This window comes from Phocoena sinus, chromosome 8 (genome assembly GCF_008692025.1).
Source record: "Phocoena sinus isolate mPhoSin1 chromosome 8, mPhoSin1.pri, whole genome shotgun sequence".
Taxonomy (NCBI): Eukaryota; Metazoa; Chordata; class Mammalia; order Artiodactyla; family Phocoenidae; genus Phocoena; species Phocoena sinus.
The window spans coordinates 91,488,729-91,509,495 of NC_045770.1; the positions used below are offsets into that span (position 1 = coordinate 91,488,729).

A 20,767-nucleotide genomic window follows, 5' to 3' on the forward strand; every position below is an offset into this window, starting at 1 on the left:
GAGCACTTTACATGGTAGAAAACACCTCCATAGCTATGTTCTTATGCGACTTTCCAAACAAAGTGGTTTCCCAGAAGACAGATAACGCGGCTTCTATTTAGCTTAATCTATGCAATGTGATGCACTTGATGCAGGGAAGCACAGTTGCCTTCAGGGAAGTTCTTCAGTTATGAATTCAGGACAGACAGCTGTTATACAAGCAACCCGGAGAGAGCTAAATATTAACAGGAAAATGTAAGAGCAATTCCTCTTGCCCTGGTGCCAGGTTCCAATAATATTGCTACTTCACCCGCAAAACAGCAGGAATGATTCAAGTAAGTATTTGCCAATTAAAAGGACAAGTAGAAATGTCTCCCTTGCCATAGATGGAGCTTAATAGCACTATGACTTGATCTTACATTTTTTCTCCTCGACACAGTGAAACGCCACAGATGAACGAACAGATTGCTTCCATTTCGCAGAGCTGGACAGCTCCTATTTCTAGGTTCAGGCGGCCTTGACTGTTGATGATACAACATTTAGCTACAGACCATGCCACAGCCTGTGCCCTCAGCCCACAAACTGCCAACTGTATGAGTCACTTAGACTTTCATTCTTCCCCACCGGTTCATTCAGACAAGTTCAGCCACAGCCCAAGAGAAAATATTTTCATGCTGTCACCACATCAAGCTTTCCAATCTCACCAGGTTTTCAAAGGGAGAATACAAAGCCAGTTACCTTTCCTAAACACTTTGTTCCATATCAGTGACCGAACTGCTGCCCCAGTTTCAAAGAAGGAGGGGGGCATCACCATTTGCCTGCTTGTTTCCTTCTGAATCCCGGACAGACAAATCTGCCGCTCTTTCAACTCCCCGGGCAGTGCAAAGAAACATCTGTCCCAGGAACAGTTTGACTCGCACCCCTCCGCATAAATCACCACTAGTAAAAGTTTTATGAGGTGGGTACTTTTCCCCCCTGCTTCCTCCTTTTGTAATTGACTGAAGCCCAAATGAACAAGATGAAATGGTCAGACTTTTAGCCATATGTTGGCATCCACATGCGTACGTTTGGGAGAGAAGAGAAGCTGTCAGCTGTACCGAACGAACATTACGATCATCCGAAATGTAATTAAGAACCCCACAGTCAGTACATCTTCGAAAGATCCTAACGAAGTAAATTACACCTCTCACTTACCTGTAGCAAACTGTCCATGGGCCAGTTTCCCTGTTTGTGAAACGTGAATCCAGTCAATTTACTGAGACTCCAAAGTGGTTTCAGGATGTTTCCATATTGTTAATCTACGTAGGTTATCTCTGCTTTTCCAGTAACTCCTATATAAAAAAGAATAAAAGGATATACTTAGGAATATATAATGCTCAGTAAATGCTGGTGGATCAATTAGATTATAGCGCCCATAACTCACACTAAAAATATTTGAACATTTTATTATTTGTTTAATAGAAAGGTTTAGGAAGAAAAAATTTCTCTTTTAAAAACAATATTGCATGTTAATGTGGTTTTGCATCTCCAATGAACACCTAGTAGAAGCCCAGGTGAGTGGCAAAGGCTTAATAAAAGTTTGTTGATTAGAGCCTCAATATAATAGATTTCACTAAAAATTTCTTATTCTTGCATGCTTTGAGAAGGTGGAAAGGAATTTAACATTTGAGAAGTTACCATGGGCCTGGGCCTTTGTTTGTTAGTTACTATATATGTATACACTCATATATATATATGCATATATATATGCATATATATATATATATATATATATACACACACATATAATCTTATTCAATTAGTACAAACACCTTTCTAAGCACTTACTACCTATAACTCTCTGTCTGGCAAGTTTTTATTAGCCTCATTTTTCAGATCATAGGGGAAAGGCTTACATATTGGGGAGGTCAGATTTTAAGACCAGCTAAGCTGAATTCATTGCTCTTTCATCACTCAGGTGTGGGAGAGGACCATCAATTATTGTTTTGTTTTAATAATTAATATCAAAAATTTTTTTTGCATTGAATCTGTCTTAAGACAGAAGAAAAAAGAGTGGCTTGGACATTGGGCTATGGTGACTTCCAGGGAAAAACTGATAGTAAATTTCATGTCACTATGTATCATATAATTATGGTCAGATTCTTTAACCACATAATTTTTATTTCCCCCATCACAATTGTTTTGGCCTGAAATTTCAAATCTCTGTCTGGGATTCATGGGAACTGGTTTATATTAAGAAACCATCAGCCATAGTGGTCGTCTCCTCCCAGTCTAGAAGGATCATTATGACAGGAACAAAGAACCCCATGGACACCTTCTTGTTCTAGGAAATAGCCACAGAAAACCCTCTGCTCTCACACTAAACGATCCTTACTCTTTTGAACCCCAAATTTCTTACTTGTCCCCTTTAGCCAACCAAGAACTGTCAAATGTATCAATTAGAAAGTGTCCCGCACTTCCCAAAATCCCATCTTAACAGAACACTTGCCAATTAGATACAGCCTGAGTATTTTCTCCCTTTACTCCATAAAACAGACTACCCTTTTCAACACTTTGAACTGTTGCTTAAACAAAAGTGACAGCAGAGGAGTCTTCCTTCCACAAACATATGAATAAACATCCATTGTTACGTTTGCCTCGAACTTGGTTTTGCTATTGTCATTCTGAGTTATTGTAGGAATTCCCATTAGGATAGCACTGTATTTAACGCAGAGAGAAATGTTTAAGTTTGTTCGGCAATTTGCAGACTCTTCTTGGCACATGTTAAAGAAACATAGTAGAGTGTATATTTAAAAAGAGGAGGAGGACCCTGAATTACATGAGACAACAGATAACAAACCTCAGAAACAGACTAAGGCGTTGTTAGAGTTGCAGTTCTGATTCAATTTACTGAGTATCCACAAAACAGTCTCTTTCATTGTTACAATTTTTAAAAGTAATCGTTTATTGGAAATTCGCTGTGTGCTAGGCACCAGTTAAGTAATTTACATGATTATCTAATTAATTTATGTGGGGAAAATTTTGTGCTTCAATGGAAAACTATTGTCTACAGCACACCTTTCTGTTTATGTGATTCTATGGCAGAATTCTACAGAATTTACAACTCTGTAAAATATAAATAGCTATTAGCAGTACAAAATAATTCTTCTCTAAAGTCAAAGGTTATTCTGTCTAGTAGAGGTTCAATTGACTTCCCTCTTCACTGTGAAAGAAGCTAGTTTCACCTCCTTAGCACATTAATTTCAATATTCTTGATCTATAAATGTGTCTTTATTTTGGATTTTTCTCTTAACTGGTTGTAACACTCCTGGTTCTTTCATCGATTAATGAGTTATGTAAAATATTTTACACTTGATCATTTTATATCTGTGTGAGAATCATGAATTTACCTTTTTTGAAATGATCTTTTACTATTTTTTATAAGACCCTATGGGGGGGTAGATATTGTTGAATACATTTTACAGCCAAACCGAGACCCAGCAAGATCACATGACTTGCCTGAGGGTCACAAACAGCCATGGGAATTCCTGACTCTGGCACGGTGCTACATACTGGGGGTGCAAAGCTGAACAAGGCTGTCTCTATCCTCAAGGTCAAGGAGACCAGAGTAAATCTTTATTGAGGGTTGCCTATGTGTAAGGTGCTTCCAAAGACATCCAGGAACAAAAAACATTTGATAAATCTTCACTATCCAAAACTCACCACTTAGTATATGAAATAGTGAACTGAAATCGACTCAAACAGCGTGGTACTTCTCACTATCGGAACTCATTCTATGAACTCTTAATAACTAAATTCAGGAATCAGGTAGATTTGTATAGGGAAAGATACTCAATTGCTATCTTTTAATACTCAAAGTCACCTTGTGATGTAGACATTCTTCCCATTCTTACAGATAAGAAAAATGAGGCTCAGAGAAGTGATGTTAAAAAAAAAATCACAGCACGTTAGAATAGAAAGAGATAGCAAGATCACATAGCCCAGTGGCCTCATTTTATAGCTGGAAAAGCAGAGCTCGGGGAAACAGAGGGATTCTCTTAAATCTCTCACCCAGCAAGGAGCAGGGTCTGATTCAACATCCATCGCTTTTACCTTCTCATACATCTTTCCACTTATCTGGGACTAGTAGCTAGGAAAATGGGCCACATATCTGTCAGAATCAGGGATAAAAGAGAGGGGAAAATTAACACTTGCTTAAGACCCGCAGGGAGCCCCAGGGTCTCTTTCCAACCTCTCTTACCTCATTATTTTTCCCTCCAGATGATTTGAAGCTTTCTGTCTCAATTCACTTCCCTTTCTACTTTAATATTATCATTTTATATGTTTACTAATCTCCTACGAAAGCAATACCCAGCACTATCTTCAGTATTTCAAAAGAAGCAGTGACTGATATCATGTACAATAAGGTAAGGGCCATCTAAAAGATCAAGTGTCTTTGTGGCTGGATTTAAATCAACTCAGAGGCAACCACGTTTTCTAATATCAGTCTGGAGTGACAACAGAAGTAGATAGCAGACTGCTTAATAAGAATATGAAAAACACACTGTGTCATTAAATCCATGGACTCTGTTCAGCAGAAAAAAAAAATCAAATTATGGGGTTCATGGGACAGAAAGAAAATGCTGGAGGAGTCTTTGGTGGTGAAAGTTTTGGGAAGCACTTGCCTATGTTCTACTGCTGCCCATAAAGTTTGACGACCTCTACAGATACCCACTGTCCTGGACAGCTCTGCACTTAAGTCACCTTTTGCTCACAAATTCAGGTATGAGTTCCTGCTGTCAGTACCAACAGGAGGACAGCAGTGATTTCTTATTATCCCCCTTTGCAGAGTGTGGCTGGAAATGTGGGCAGATCTCAGAATCTTGGGCACATTAAACTACCTTTTATCTGCTTATAGTCCCACATTCTAAAAACTTTTGAGACTACATCCTCACGACTGCTAAACCATAAAATCAAGCAGATCCCATAGTTTCCCTTTTTCTTTTCCTTTTTTTTTTTCTGCTCACCTCTTCCCAACTCTTCTTGTCTTCCCTTCCCTCCTCTGCTCTCCCTTCTTCTCCCATTTTTGTCCTCTCCCTTTCCTGATTTTCCTCTTCTCCATTGGAAAAGGTATTTCTATGAGGTCATAGGTATCTGATGAAAAGGCTTATACTGTATCACCTCTCAAGAAGCAGAAAAGAGAAAGCCTACCAGTTATTAGCAACCCTTAAAAAGTGAGAGGACCGTATCACACAAGCTGCAATGGGTCACTGTTTGTTAGGAAAAATGCAACACGTTTGTCCTGTGATGATGGGTTTTTCTATTTTTTCAGCCATTCACAACACGCCTGTCACATTGGCCTGATTTTGTTTCAGGTCCTCACACCCTCCAGAGACTTTCCCTTAGGAAATTTATAACCTTCTGTTCCTTTCCAAGCCATCAAAATTCTAATGGAGCTGTGTTCTATGTAAACCTATGCTAAGTTCAGTCATTATGCAGGTGTCCAAGTCTATTGAAGGTTTCCACCTAAAAGTGTTATTTCCCTCCAGAGTCAAAGGTACTTGGATGAGCTGTTGATCCCTTTGTTAAAATACAATCCATATATCACGAGGCCACCAAATTTGTTGAACTTCTGCCAGGAAAACAGGATGCCCCCAGAGAGGTTGGTGAATTGAGCAATGCTGAATTACACCTTGTATTTAAAATGAATTGATGGAAAAAACATTCTAAAAAACACTTAACTTTTTAATTAATCATAATCTCCCACCATTATGCATTTTAAATATTTTTGCTGTTGTTTTCCTTTAACAAGCTCTATTTGGCTACCTCTGAGTTGCCAGAAAAACAATGTAAAGGAATATTTGTGTGTGTGTGGTCCCATATAATCCTCAAGACAATTTAAAAGTCTCTATCTAGAATGCATAATTTTAAACATTTAGAAGCTGATGTTTAGTGAAGTTACAAGGTACACGACCAAGACCACACAGCTAGTTACTTGTTTAACAAGTGTTAAAACCTAGACCTTACATCAGCCTCCATGTTCTTTTCTACTTACACCACAGGTATTTTCTCTTTAAAATGGTTAGTCTAATGACTGGTCCAAGTTGGACTCCCATCATGTAAATATCTCTAAGTGTTTAAAGTGAATGCTTTCTACACAAAGTAAGATGTAAGTTGCGTAAGTTGTGTACGTACTTACACAAAGTACTTACTTACACAAAGTACTAACTTACACAAAGTAAGTTGTGTACTTACTTACACAAAGTAAGATGCTTCAAAGAGAATAATGTCGCATCTAAAGGAAACAGGGAAGCTACCTTTTAGCCTTGTAACCAGTTATAGCTATGATATTAATACAGTTGGGTTAAGGGAAAATTGCAAAGTTAAGATATATTCGATGGTAAAGTCAGATTTTTCAGACAGAAGTAGGCTGCAAGCTGATATTTCCTTAGGTGCACTCAATCACTGTGGTCTTCCCATAGGTCTGAATCAAAGAGCTAGTGCTTCCTCTAAAAACTAAACCACATAATTAAAATAAAGGAATTTATCTTGTAGTAAATACTAGGCTGGGAAAAATATTAACTATTCCTTATATACGTTCTTCCTACAAAAGGAAGAGCAAAGTTTTGGAGTCCGACAGGGGGCAGATGTGGCTTCAGACTTCTAATATAGAGTTTATAGCACCTACCCCCCACCCCTATCCACCATCCTGGTTTGATATGAGAATTAAAAGAGCTGCATTTAGTGTGACATCATACTGCTTAAACACCAGTTTATGCCTAAGCTCTTAAATAGTTAGAACTCTTATCCCCTTCCCATTTGGCTGTGGATCTGTCTTAGGGATCCACGCTAACAAGAGCCCAATTCTCTTTCTCCCGTCGTGCATTTTGCCACATTATGCTGTCGACCCTGCAGAGTACAACACAGAGTAAGAGTGAAGGGAGGTGAAGATGCAGTGATTCTCTCCTGATTCTTCAAGTCCAGAAGACACTGACACTCCCACAGGGTTCAAGGCCTGATGCTAATACGTGCTATCCTCTCTTGCACATTTGACCACCCCCTCTTTCAAATCTGACAGTTGCTGTGTGCCCATTTACTGTGATTATTCCAAAAATATATCTTTTCACCACTTAAGTGTAAACACATACTTTATAATGAAAGCCAAAGCAGAGTCACGTATGCTAAAGACAGAATCTTTGCAAATTCTATTCCAACAAATAATAAATTTAATAGAGAATCATGAGACCCAAAGTGCTAACCATCAGGAAGAGGGAATGTATCATCTTCTAATATTGTTTTATTGAATATAAATGAATAAAGAGCTCTTTTATTATATTTGTGTCATCAGCATTCCAAATCTCAATGGGACTTTTGACATAAACATACAATCAAGAACTGAGTTATTATATTTATGATGGCAATATTCTATCTGATATCTTCAATCAGAAACATGACAAATAATCACAATTCATATAACTCAATAACAAATGTGTTGATATATTGATTTCAGAAAAGAGACTGATGTTAGTATCTTTTTTTCATTCATTTCTATTTTCTAATGTTTTGAAACAAAATCTAAGTTTAAATATGCTTACGGTACTCTAGTTAGCTGTTCAAGTCTCACCTGCCCAGAAAAACATCAAAATAAGATGTGCAGGGCATATGATTATGCTACATCCAACAACTGGTTCAGGTAGGTTTTCAGGATAAGCTTGACTTTAAGAAAAATCATAGCTATTGTTTTCATTCATTCCTTTTTGGAGAAGCAAATAACTTTACAGTCATCTGCACTCATCAGAAAGTCATATGGCCTTGTTCAAATCCAGGTGGCAATCACTGACTTTGTCACCTTGAGACAGTTTACTTTCTGAGTTGTTTCCTCATCTGCAAAAGGATATAATGGTATTTTCCTAAAAATCTTGTTTTAATATTAAATAAGATAACCTATGGAAAGCAAAAAGCACTACTTCTGACATGAGATAAATGCTAAGTTAAGGGCAGCTATTATTTTTCACTAATCCACAATGCCTTTTTGGAATGCCTACTAAATGTTAGGCAACATACAGATAAAACAGCAATCTTCTGAGTTTGATTGTTAATCGTCTATGTGTCAACTATGACCCCTTCTTGTCATACACAACCCCAACCCCAACCCCCAAGCATAAAGACACCAGAGAATTCTCAGAGAGCAGCAAAGAAAGGAATCCATATTCGGGAGTCACCTCTTTAAATCTGGTTGAAGGAAAGAATGATGAAGCACCCATATTAGAGGTGAGTCCAAGGATACAGGCAGTGTGTGTTTTACACAGCCTCACTCTTAGCATTTGCAGTCACCCAATGAATGGAGGCCCACTTTCAAATAATTGAATATTTCAAAGTTACCAATAAAGCTAAGATATTGTTAAAGAAAGCCATTTTATCATCTGCATAATGGCCCCAATGGTTCCTTTCAAACTCAGAATTCTCAGATGTCTTAGAGTTTTGTACTGGCATGAGGTAGCACAGGGAAAGGCAGCCCTTGCTGCCCATCCCTCTCCTTACACCGCCCCCCCCCCCAACTTCCTACCCCTGTTAAGTCCGGTTTTGTATAAGGGACCTCATGTGCATATGTGCCAACATTCAAGCCTCCAGTCTGAGCTCCAAACATATACCCTATACAAAGCCACACTTGGACTTACAGATATGCGCTACAGTAGTAAGGTCTGCTCTCTGGAGGACACACTAAGGGAAGAGACCCACGCAGACACTGAAAACGAGTTTAGGTAGGCAATTCCAGGTATTAAGTAAGTCAAAGTCAAGAAGACGGCTGGGGGCTCTAGGTGGGCACGTCCCCTTAGTTCCACGAAGTCCATGTCTATAAAAAGAGAATTGACTGGAGAAATCCTGTTTGGATCTTTTTGAAGGATGGGGCCCAGGGCAGGGACTCCTCTTGCTTGAGTCTAAATGCAGTCTTGGTGTTGTGATGAGAAAGGGGGCTTTGGAGCCAGAACATCTGGGTTCAGATTCTCCTTTTGTTATTTAACAATTAAATCTTGGGTAAGTTATTTAACCTCTATTGCTCAGTTTCTTGATTTGTGAAATGAGAATAATGATAACATTTACTTCATAGTATTTGTGTGAGGATTAAGTGAGGAGTTAATACCAGTAAAGCAGTTTAAAATGTAGCTAGCACAGAGTATGTACTGCATAAATATTAACTATTAGCCATTATTGCTTTAGGTAGAAGGAGTAGTAGAGATGTTGCTGGTAGTGGTAATAGTAGTAAAAATGGCTAGTTCTGAAATAATTTAGTAAATTAGATCTCTTACAAATAGAATGCAATAAAGCTTTTATTTTGTTTTGTTTTGTTTGAAGTAAGAATCCTTTAGATCAGATTTATTTAGTTAGAATGTAAGTTCTTACTTTGGGTAAGTAATTAAGGTTTGGATCCCTGATCTGATAAGAGATTGAACTAACCTGGACACACTTCCCATTACAAAATAAATAGAAATGTTGGACATGAGTCTAAGAAAGACAACAACAACAAATACACAGCTATGAAGAAAAGATAAGGTCGAAGAGGAACTGTCAGATATAAGAAATGAAGAAGGAAATCTAGCAAGTGGGGTGAGCTAAATAAAATGATGCGTATCTGAATAGAAGCTGACAAGACTCTAGCAGCAGAGAGAATCTCTACAAAGCCTGAAGGTATATAACTGTAAGGTATACCATTTCTAAATCTGAATGCACCTAATGTCAATAACATGCCCCAAAACATAAAGCTACAGATGACAGAAATGAAAGGAGAAACCGGCAATTCCCTAATCATAGCAGATTTTAACATACCTCACTTAGTCACTTAAAGAAAAACATCAAGATAATATCACAAATGAATAAACATAAGAACAGTAACTATAAAGGAACCATAGAGATTCTCAGCAAAACTAAAACTAGTTCCAATCCTCCTGACGATTTCATCTGATCAAAATGTCAAGTTTGTAGAAGACTTGAACCCAGTGAATGAACTTAACCTAACTGACATACATAGAACACTTTGACCAACTAAATTATTCATGTAAAGTAAGAGAAATTATACTTGATATTATAAAATATTTGGAACTGAACGACAGTGAGTTCAGTATACTTTTAATATTTAGGGGATGCAATGATAAGACTATCTTTCGTGACAATTTGAGCTTTAATTAAATACATATATTAAAGGGGAAGAAATACAGCAATTAGTGGGCTTTGCATTTAACTAAAGAAGTTAGATTTTTTTAAAAAAGGAAGATGTGAAAACCAATTGGAAAAAAAAGTTTGGGATGAGTGCAGAAATGAAAGAAAACAGCAACAAGGACAAAGGGACCACAGAGATTTTCAGCAATAGTAAAACTGTTTCCACGGGGAAAAAAAAAAAAAGCAAAGGAAACATTCGAAATAACTCTGAGAAACAACAGGCTATAATTAGAAATAAAATTGATATTTAAAAATTGTAGTAGATCACCATGAACAATTTTATGCCAAAGTATCAGAAAGCTTACTAAAAGAAAATTTTTAAGAAAGGTATTCAAAACTGACTAAAGAATATATAGGAAACGTAAATAAACTAATGCCCATTAAATAAGCTGAACTGGAAGTAAATGACATGCTCTTCAATGAACACTACCACCCCTTACAGTTCCCCTAATCCAAACAAAAATCAAGCCTAATGATTTTATAGTCAGATTCTTCTAAACCTTCAAGGTACAAATAACCCCAAAGAACTATGTCAGGCACCAAAAAGTTGTTCTGTTTTTGAGGTTTGGTGAGATTGACTATTCGACTTCTGGTAGGGTGCTTTCAATCTGGCTTAATAACAGACCTACAAATAAGTTGTGCAAAATATATTTAGGAGATTAAAGGTGTAAGTGAATGAATGTGGACTCCTGGAACCTCCACTTTTACTCTTGGAAAAAACTGAATTTGGTGATTTCTGCCAAGTTTCTGTAAAGTAAAAAAGCCACGGTTGAGAAGAACCCAGTGACCTGGATTCATTGTCTTTTATGTTACTGGGAGTGAAAGTGGGAGGCACACTGAAGAAATATCTGCTACCCATAGGTAGAGAATTCCACATTCTATTTCCCATTGTGTTACAAGGTTTATGCACATTTTCAGTGCAAGCCAACCATGAGTCTTTCAAAGAATCTCAATATCTCTCCAAATCCAGACAAGGACAGTCTGAGAAAATGAGGATAAGCCAGACACAGAATGACAAATACTGCATTATCTCACTTATATGTGGAATCTGAAATAGGCAAACTCATAGAAACACAGGGTAAAATGGTGGTTACCAAGGGGGTGGGGATTGGGGAATGAGGAGGTGTTGGTCAAAGGGTACAAAGTTTCAGTTATACAAGATGGATTCGTTCTGGAGATCTAAGGTACAGCATGGTGACTGTAGTTGGCAATGCTGTATTGTATACTTGAAATGTGCTAAGAAGGTAGATCTTAAGTGTTCTCATGACAGAGAGAGAGAGAGAAAAGAAGGAAGGAAAGGAGGGAGGGAGGGAGGGAGGAAGGAAGGAAGGAAGGAAGGAAGAAAGCAAGAAAGAAAGAGGAGAAAAATAGCAACTATATGAGGTGATGGATATGTTAATTAGTTTGACTGTGATCATTTCACAATGTATATATACATCAACATATCAAGTTGTACATCTTAAAATATATACAATTGTTTTGTCAGTTATACCTCAATTTAAAAAAAACTACAAGATGCAGGGAACTGAGAAGAAAACAAAATATAAGGAAATAGAAACTTATTTAAACCACTGGTGAGAGTGTAAAATTTTTAAACTCTTTAAAGAGCAACATGAAAAAGTTGAAGAGGCCCATTTCCTATAATAGTTCTGTTATTGGGTATATAGCCTATGTCATCATTTTTCAAATCGCTGATTATAACCCATTAAGAGATTGACAATTCAATTTAGTGAATCTCTACCCACTTTATCAACAAGATAGAATATAAAATAACAGAGTAAATTGTATTCATAGTTTGTGTGTGTGTGTGTGTGTGTGTGTGTGTGTGTGTGTGTAAGTGTGTGCATGCATGTGTATGTGAATGTAGAAAAGGTAAGGTAAGTATCTTTCCATATATAGGTATGTATGTGCCTGTGCAGGTCCTGGGTCCCCAAATAAAATAAATTTATTTCTGTGGGATTACAGTACAACAAGTTTAAATACAACTTTCCTGGAGAAACACTCCCACATAAGTACATGGACACACTTACAGAGATGTTTACTGAAGCATTTGTTATAATCATGAGTAATGGTAAATAATTAAGTGTCCTCCAATTAAACATGGGTAAATAATGAATGTTAGACATATAACAGAATACTACCGTTCAATAATAAAAATAAATGAACTAGTTCCTTATGAATCACATTATAATATTAAGCACAAACAGCAAGCTGAAAAAGTATGTCTATAAAATTTATGCAAATGCAAAGCATAAAATACATAAAATAATATTACATACCTTTATAGATACATATATACTGTGTAAATGTATAACAACATACATGGTGAGAATACACAAATGCTGCAGGTACTAGTTATCTCTAGCCTGGTTATCTTTATCCAGTAAGGACAGCAGGTCATGATTGGGGTAATAAGGAATCATCTGTAACTACAAAATTATATTTCTTTCCCAAAAAGGAATATAAAGCATATCTGACAATATTGTATTAGCATATCTGAGCGCTTGCAATATCTCAAAAATAATTTTTTAATGAAATTATATGAACTAGCTTTAGGAACTGTACCTGGGGCAAGAGGAGAATTCTAACTAGTTATAATCATAGCATCTGTATTTAAATGCACTAATAAAGCAATAGAAAAACTGATACCTCCCCAAATACATTCAACATATGCCCACGGTTGTTATTGGTGTGTCAAGATGGAATAACTTTAAACAGAAAAAAAGATATTGGAAAGAACTTCCCAACTGCAAAATTAGGAGACTTTAGAGATTTAGAAACAGATGGTAATCGACTGAATTTCAGACTTGTATATGTTATCTTAGCCAGGGGTCAGTTAGAATAACTAGCTTCTTCCTGAGGTGCCTCCACATATTTGTGAAATGCTAACTCCAAAAATATTTAAGAAGCTATATGACTGCTAAAAATTGGAAAACGCCTTCAACTCACATTGTCATCCGTGGTTTTTGCCAAATCCTTAACTTTCCTTTAGGCTGGAATGTTTACCACATGAATGATTTCAGTGCAGACTTCAAAATGTGGTTGCAGTCTGCACAAAATTCAGACTTTAGCAGCAAGTAGTGTTTTCCAAACCACGCTATATGTTAAGGGCAAAGGCTCTTTGTAAATGAACTGTATATTATTTTTACATAAATACTTTACCTACACGGTAAGAGGTAAATGAGCAGCCTCAGAAATCGGTGCTTTCACATTCTACAGAGAGCTCAATGCAGAAACACACGCTCACTATATCAGCACTTAACCCTGAACGCCGTATTTCCAAAATAATGAGAGAGAGAGATTTTGTTCTTACTTTTGTTTGCTATTGAAAGACCACCCAGACTAATAAGAATATCCATATTGCACCAATTTGTTATATAAACTCAATTGGTCAGTTGAGCTCCTTGGAACTTAGTTCTCTGTGCGGGACAAAGTCTGAGGTGACCCCGGTGCATCAAATTTTTATATAATCCATTTCCCTTGAGTGTGGGAAGAATCTGAGACTCGCTTTTAGCCAACAGAATATGACAAAGGTGATGGGACAGTCACTCTGTGATTATGTTCCATTACAGAACGTATCTTAGTAGGATGCAGCAAGAAAGTCTCCTGGGCTTAAAGGCATAGTTGCCATGTTGTAAGATGGTCCGTAAGGGCATCTATAAGAAGGCCTGTGGGGAGGGATCATCGTGCCCTGTGGGAGCAGTGTGCCACCCTCAGCTAAGCCAGTAACAAATGTGCACCTCAGTCCTAGAATCACAAGGAATTTGACCAAAACCCACAAAAGCTAGGACAAGTATTCCGAGCTTCAGAAAGGAACACAGCCCTGCTGATAAACTGATTGCGGCCTCGTTGGGCAATGAGCAGAGAACCACTTCTGCTGCGCCTGGACTTCTGATCCACAGGACTGTGAGGTAATAAATTTATGCTGTGCTAAGCACCTAAATTTGGGCCATCTGTTACGCAGCGATAGACAACTAACACAATTCCCCTTCCGTGGAAAAGTCAGGTTATCAGCGGTCTTCAATTCTGAGTTTGCATCACATTACTCAAGTTCTCTTTAAATTTTTTAAAAGAAAGATGCAAGTCTGAACCCCTCCAGCAAACTGATTGATCAGAGTTTTGAGAGATGAGGCTGAGATATACCAATTGTTTAAAGATACCCAACTGATTCTGAAGACACTAATTTGATCCCTAAGATCTTTTTTAGTTATAAATATCTTTATAAATGATATCTGGCATCCAGAGGTTGCTGCACGTACTTCCTCTCATTTCTTTGTACAGTAAATAACACACGATATTTGCTGTAGCTCCAGAGACCAATTTTTAAAGTATGGAAATGGTTATGTTTGATAAATATATCTATCTTTGGCCATCTTTCAAACCAATATGTCCTCAACCAGTGTGTGATTATTTGCTTTCCCTCTTAAAAAAGAGAGGGAGAGAGAGAGAGAGAGAGAGAGAGAGAGAGAGAGAGAGAGAGAAACACATAGAGATACAAATATACGGATTTTAAATGACCTACACAAAAAGTGGCTACAAATGAAGTTTGGGGAGTGGTGGAACAGGTACTTCCTGTTACTTTCATTTTCCTTATCTCTAAAACCAGAACTTGCTCTCCCATCGCAACTCCTGCTGGACAAAATCCTCATTTTCTACTATTTTTTTTCTTCTCAATACCTGAGAAAAACTGTTGCTCACCATCATCAATCTATAATGAGAGAGAAAAATATAGGGAAGGAGAGGAGAAACTAAACCTTGGAGAACTCTCACCTATAAATTAAAGTTCGATCTTATATTTTAAAAGTAATAGCCCAATGGAATAGAGAGTTTTTCCTTCCTCCGTTCGCTTCTAATTTATATTTTCCAAGGTACCATGGAGAAAAGCTGTAGAAACTGTGGGGCTAGATGAATTGATTATTGGTTTTTGTTTTCAAAGTAGAGGAATAACAGGAGCAGACAGAGCATCAGATGGTAACTTATCAGGGCACGTGCCTCAGTTATGATCTTGGTTTGATGTGCTGACCTCTATAACCCTGTTTCAAGGCCCTATGGTTGTTGAGTTTTTAAAGGTAAATATAAATCCTGCATAGATGGTTCATTCTGGGTTGTCCTCTCTTTGAATGGGGTCAAACCACATTCTTGGCAGATTTCCTTTAAACTGATTTATTATATTGCTGAAAAAAAAAATGAATGAATGAATGAATGAATGAACCCTTTCTCCCTTTCTCCTAATCACTATTCCCATGCAGAATGCATAAAGATTCATTGATCACGTACTGGGATTGAATGAGTCTTTCGGAGTTCAAAAGTCAGCCTCCTAGAAACTCAAGTGGAGTTTTCCTTTTATGAATGCAACAATAAACCAAAACAGTTAGAAGAGAAGTAAATATTTGGCAGTCTCATCTTCAAAGTCAAAGATTCTCAGAGACTCCTTTTTCCCTGCTTTTAGATTTCAGGTCAATTACCTGCGATTAGGAATCCTTAGATAACTAATGTTTCAAATAGAAAGTTTGGTTGGTGCTGTTTTTTATTTCCCTCTCCTTTCTCTTTCCAGCACTACTTCCCTCTCCCCTCACCCCCACCCCAAGTCCTACTACTGCTCTGTTCTGTTGTAGCTGCTTTTGGAGCAAAGACTGACCTTCAATCAACACTAGTGTGCTTTAATAAGACCCTTTGTTGTATTTCAATCAGCATTTATACTCTCAATAACTCTAATAATGACTTCGGATTGGGGCCTCACCTTTCAAACTCTGATTGGGCTGTGACACTTCGCACTTTGATGAGGGGATATCATCTGTCATTTGCACTTTTCTGCTTTATAAATATTTATGTTTAATCTAAATCTCTGCTGGCTGCACTTACCTTTTTAACTATGATACAGAATCTAACATCTCTCCCCAGGATACTCTTACTTAACATTGAACTCATAGGAAGAGTGGATATGACATCTCTTCTCTTATAATAAACCCAACCAACCACACCATATTCTCATTGCCGCTAGAACGTTTAATTTCCTTGATAATAGCTTTAATTGTTGCTAAGAACAATATTTTTCAGAGCTCTGCATTTTCATCAGCACCAGTAAGATTTGTTTATTTCCTTTTCCAGGAGCAACATTTCCCCCAGGGGGAAAAAAAGTGTTCTTTCAAAACCACACAAGAGGGACTGTGCATTCTAGGGAGTAGAGAACAATGTACCAAACAGAGCAGTGAAGTCTGGAGTACCTGCTACCTTCACTAGATGAGGACTTTCCTTTTACACTTCAGTGTCCCTTCACCCATAATGAAAACTTCTGCCTTGGTAAAACACGCTAAAGTTTCTCCACTAGGATTGCAGGATAGTGATCTCACTGAAACATAGAAAATCCCTAAAGCTCCCACGTAGACTTCTCTCCCTTCACATGTCCTCAAGCAAATGGTGAACATTAGGGGGGGAATGTGTTTCTGAGGAGACCATATTTGCATCTGACCAATTTAAGCATCATTTTTTTTATGTGGCTACATTGATGGTACACTTGCCTGAAACAGGGACTTTCTAGGAATATTGATTTTTTTTTTTTTACCCATTTCCTAAAGCATAATATCAACCCTGTTTTTTTCAGAAACAAAACAATGCATATGTTGTAGTACCAACAAGCAACATTGCAGAATGTGGGGAAAGAAGGATATGTGCCAACATCTCATTTGTCAGTTTGGTCACTCACCTCGATGGACCTTTGTTTACCCATCTACACATCTGGAAACTGAATTAGACCAGTGATGAGGAAACATTTTTTATGAGCACTGCCTGAGGTCGAAAAAGTGCAGGGACTGCATTTGGAAAAAATTGTATGTATCTATACCTACACCTACACCTGCACCTATTTCTATGACTCCCTGTATCTACATTGATATCTTTAGAAAATATAACATCTGTAGCTGCAACTGAGAATTATTTTATTACTTCTAAAGTAATGAAGGCTCTTTTGGCAAAAATTTCTGAAAATGCATTACTAGCCTGTGAAATAGCGTCTTCTGTTAACCTGGAAATAGCAAATGTTACAAAAGATCCATTGATGTAAAGGGCTTAAAGGAGGAGCTCAGTACACAATAGGATTTTAAAAATCTCAATTAAAGGATTGGTAAGCAGGTGGGAAAATGCTGCTTCTATTGTTTCAGCTCCTACTGCTCTTCACCTCATATATCCTGTTATAGCAACAATGTCTCTCTTTGCATTTATATAACATACAAGTTAATTTCTGCCTCAGGATCTTTGCATTCCCCTCTATCTGGAACTCTTTGACCCAGTAGCTCTGAATGGCTCATTCGTTCATTCTTCTCTTTATTCAGCTATAATCACTATCTCAGAGAGAAATCCTGACTTCCTTAGGGACTTATCTCCCATTTATCCCTGTTTATAAAATACCCTGTTTTACTTTCTCAGTGTACCCATCACTGTGTAAAATAATTTTAAGCACATTCATTACCTGTTTCTGTTTGAGAATGCAAAGTTTTAAAGGTCAGAGGTTTTGTTTGTCTTATTCACATTCCCAGCATATAGCCAGTGCTCATTAAGTATTGGATGAATAGATGAATATGTTTTTTTTTCTTGTCCCTGAGATGATGTCTTAGGCCAAGTCTCAAGACATGGTAAGTCATTAGTTGTTCCTTACTGGAGCATAAGGTTATAAAGGATAAATGAGATATAACCATCTCTACTTTGAGGACAAGTTCCTGCTATGTCATTCTGGTTGTAGATCAGCTCCAGGATCTTGACAGAAAAACTATTTTTAACATCATAAATTAAAAATGTCCAAACTGCACTGTTTTGCCAGATACACAGACGTCCCTCAATATCCATTAACGATGAATCTCTAATCTCATTCTTAGAGTTCTTATAGCTGTGAAAAACAAGTTAACGTCACATACTGTAAGAGCAAATGAAGTTTGCTTTTTGACAGAGGAATAAAATCTCAGACAAATCATGTTTTTGTGAAAAAAACAAAAACAAAACAGCCAGTTTGTAAAGTATCAGCCAGGATTAGTAACACTTAAAAGGGTAACCAGGGACCCTGACTTTTTCACCTCAAACTGTTTGCTAGACTTTTAGACAATGCCCTTCATATTTGAATCTCAGAAATAGTCATGTTTAGTAAAGGCATAGATAGACAATTTCTGGACTTCTTAGAAAATCAAACAGAACATTACCCAAGCCTGCTCTTAAAAAAAAAAAATAAGTGACAAGAGATGAAGATACTGATTATTTATATGATTTAAAGGAGTTGCGCATGTGATTACTTTTTTCATTTGAAATAGCTACTTGATTTTGTACCCTATTTTGTATTTGTAATTTTGTGTTTATTTGTTCCTTAAAGAAAGCCTCTAAAAATGTTATGACCTTTAGGCCCCAGAAAAACCAGATCTGCCCTGGCCATGGGTGTTAAGTTAGGACAGAGATAGGAGGCAACTTGGGAGACCAGTTAAGCACTGTTTTCTTCACTCTCCTCTCTTCCTACTCACACTTCAGGCTTCAACGTAGCATCACTTTCTGATTTACTGAATCTAGGTTAGTTTCCCTTTCTGTGATCTCCCTAGTAACAATTTCTTCCCCTATCACTGCATTTTCACAATTTATCTTATATTACTCTTCAGCTGCTGGGCTAATGCACCTCAAAGACAGGCTGTGCTTGACTTCTTACCATTTTATCTTCAATGCCAAGTTCAGCAATCAACACAAGGTAGGTATGCAAGGACTCAAATGAATATGTACTGAATAAGCAAATGCCTTTCTCTCTCCTTACATGCATTCATTCAGTTCTCGAATGCCCCATGCACCTTGTTGAAAAACAGAATTATATTCAACCTAACATTTTTCATAGCACTATATCCTTACCAAAGAACTCAGTCCAAAACTCTGAATTTGAAGATAAGGGCAGACAGGAAGCTCACACACCGTTCATGGGAACAGGCAAAGCAACAGAAAAAGAAAACTTCAGAATACAGCAACATGGATTTAGATGTCATTAAAAAGAATCGTCCCCCCATGTCAACAACCAACACAACTCCCAAGACTTGCTAAACGTACATGTACCAAAAAATGAGAACATTTTATATAGAACAAAATACATTTCCTAAAGCAGGGGTCCCCAGGCCCTGGGCTGCGGACGGGTAGCAGGCCGCACGGCAGGAGATGAGCAGCGAGGGGCGAAGCTTCATCTGCCTCCCCTACACTCGTCTTACTGCCTGAACCATACCCATCCCCGAACCCCACCTACACCACCGGTCCGTAGACAAATTGTCTTCCAGGAAACTGGTCCCTGGTGCCCAAAAGGTTGAGGACCGCTGTCCTAAAGCATCGAATGTAACTTATAGAGATCTTTTGTTTCATGGTCACTCTCTTGGGTCAGGAATCCAAAGTAGATCAAATGGCCACAGAAACCCTGTGTCAGAAACCCCAACAGATCAAAAGGTCAACTAGAAGATGAAGACTGAACAATCTTAACTTTTTGGCTGCTCTAAAAGGAGTAGCATAAGCCTTTCATGGTGGCTTGCAACTCAATTTGATATGTTTCTGTGGTTGCTTCATGCCTCTCTGGGGTCTTCTGAATCAATACTTGTCCAATCCTTGTCTTTGGTTTCATAGAATCATAGGAACTTACAAGACAGGGTCAGATGGAACCCTAGAGACGATCTACAAAGTCCCTCCTTAGCAGCCCTGAAAACTAGGGAGGGAAGCTCACCAGGCAAACTTCCAGATTTGGGGCAGTTCCAATCACTGGAAAGGATGTTTTTTCTTTTTTTTGTTCTATTTTTTTTTCTTTCAAGTTTCATCAGTATCTGCCTTCCTATAATTTACTTCTACTAGATATTGTTTTGCCAAGGTAAGATAAATATTCTCCTTTGCTACCTAACAGTGCATCAGTAGTACAAGATGACTAACGGGTCTTTCCTTGGGACTACATTCATCCAGTTTGGCACAAGTTTCACATTGTATACAGACTCTGATTATCTTAAACAAGTTTGGCTTAATACCTCAGACAAGATTGTTGGACATGGTTATTTATACATAGGATGAGCAAACAGGCCAGATTATTAACAAATTTTAAGGGAATTACGTTACCAAAATATAGCATATGACTATTAATCCTAAAAACATTTTCTGTTCTCTTAATCTTGCACCAAAAGATAGAGCCCCCCAAGAAGGGCATATTTTCTAATTCCCCCCTAAAATACGGACATGGAGATTAACAGATAATGAAGATCTCCTGAATGACAGAACCAGAGTAAGGAGTTTTCAATATTCCTGCCCAGTAGATCTGATCATTGTGGTTCATTCACCCTTGACTACCCTTGAGTTTCATATTCTCTCCTTTTCTGGAAAGGGAGTTTAAAATTTCTTTCTTACATTTTATCTATTAGATGTGTTAGTATTTAATAACTGACATTTTTAGTCTATTGGTCTTCAGATCACACAAAATTATTTCAGAACCTGCAGGAAAGGACTGCCTATCACTCATATTTCCTTGACTATGTGTGGGTACAGTAACTAGACACAGTTTTGAGGTTTAGGGAGGCAGTGTATGCATAGATACTGGGGAAACCAATGTATAGACCAT

General features: G+C 37.6%; 1 protein-coding gene across 2 annotated transcripts in view; it reads right to left on the bottom strand.

Annotated features, from left to right (window-relative positions):
- Positions 1–20,767, bottom strand: part of LRRC4C (leucine rich repeat containing 4C) — a 1,265,570-nt gene that overhangs the window by 521,780 nt on the left and 723,023 nt on the right. For both annotated transcript variants that reach the window (XM_032638696.1, XM_032638697.1), the window contains one exon: positions 1,174–1,310. The gene's annotated coding sequence lies outside the window, so the exon portion shown is untranslated. The remainder of the gene's footprint in view (positions 1–1,173; positions 1,311–20,767) is intronic.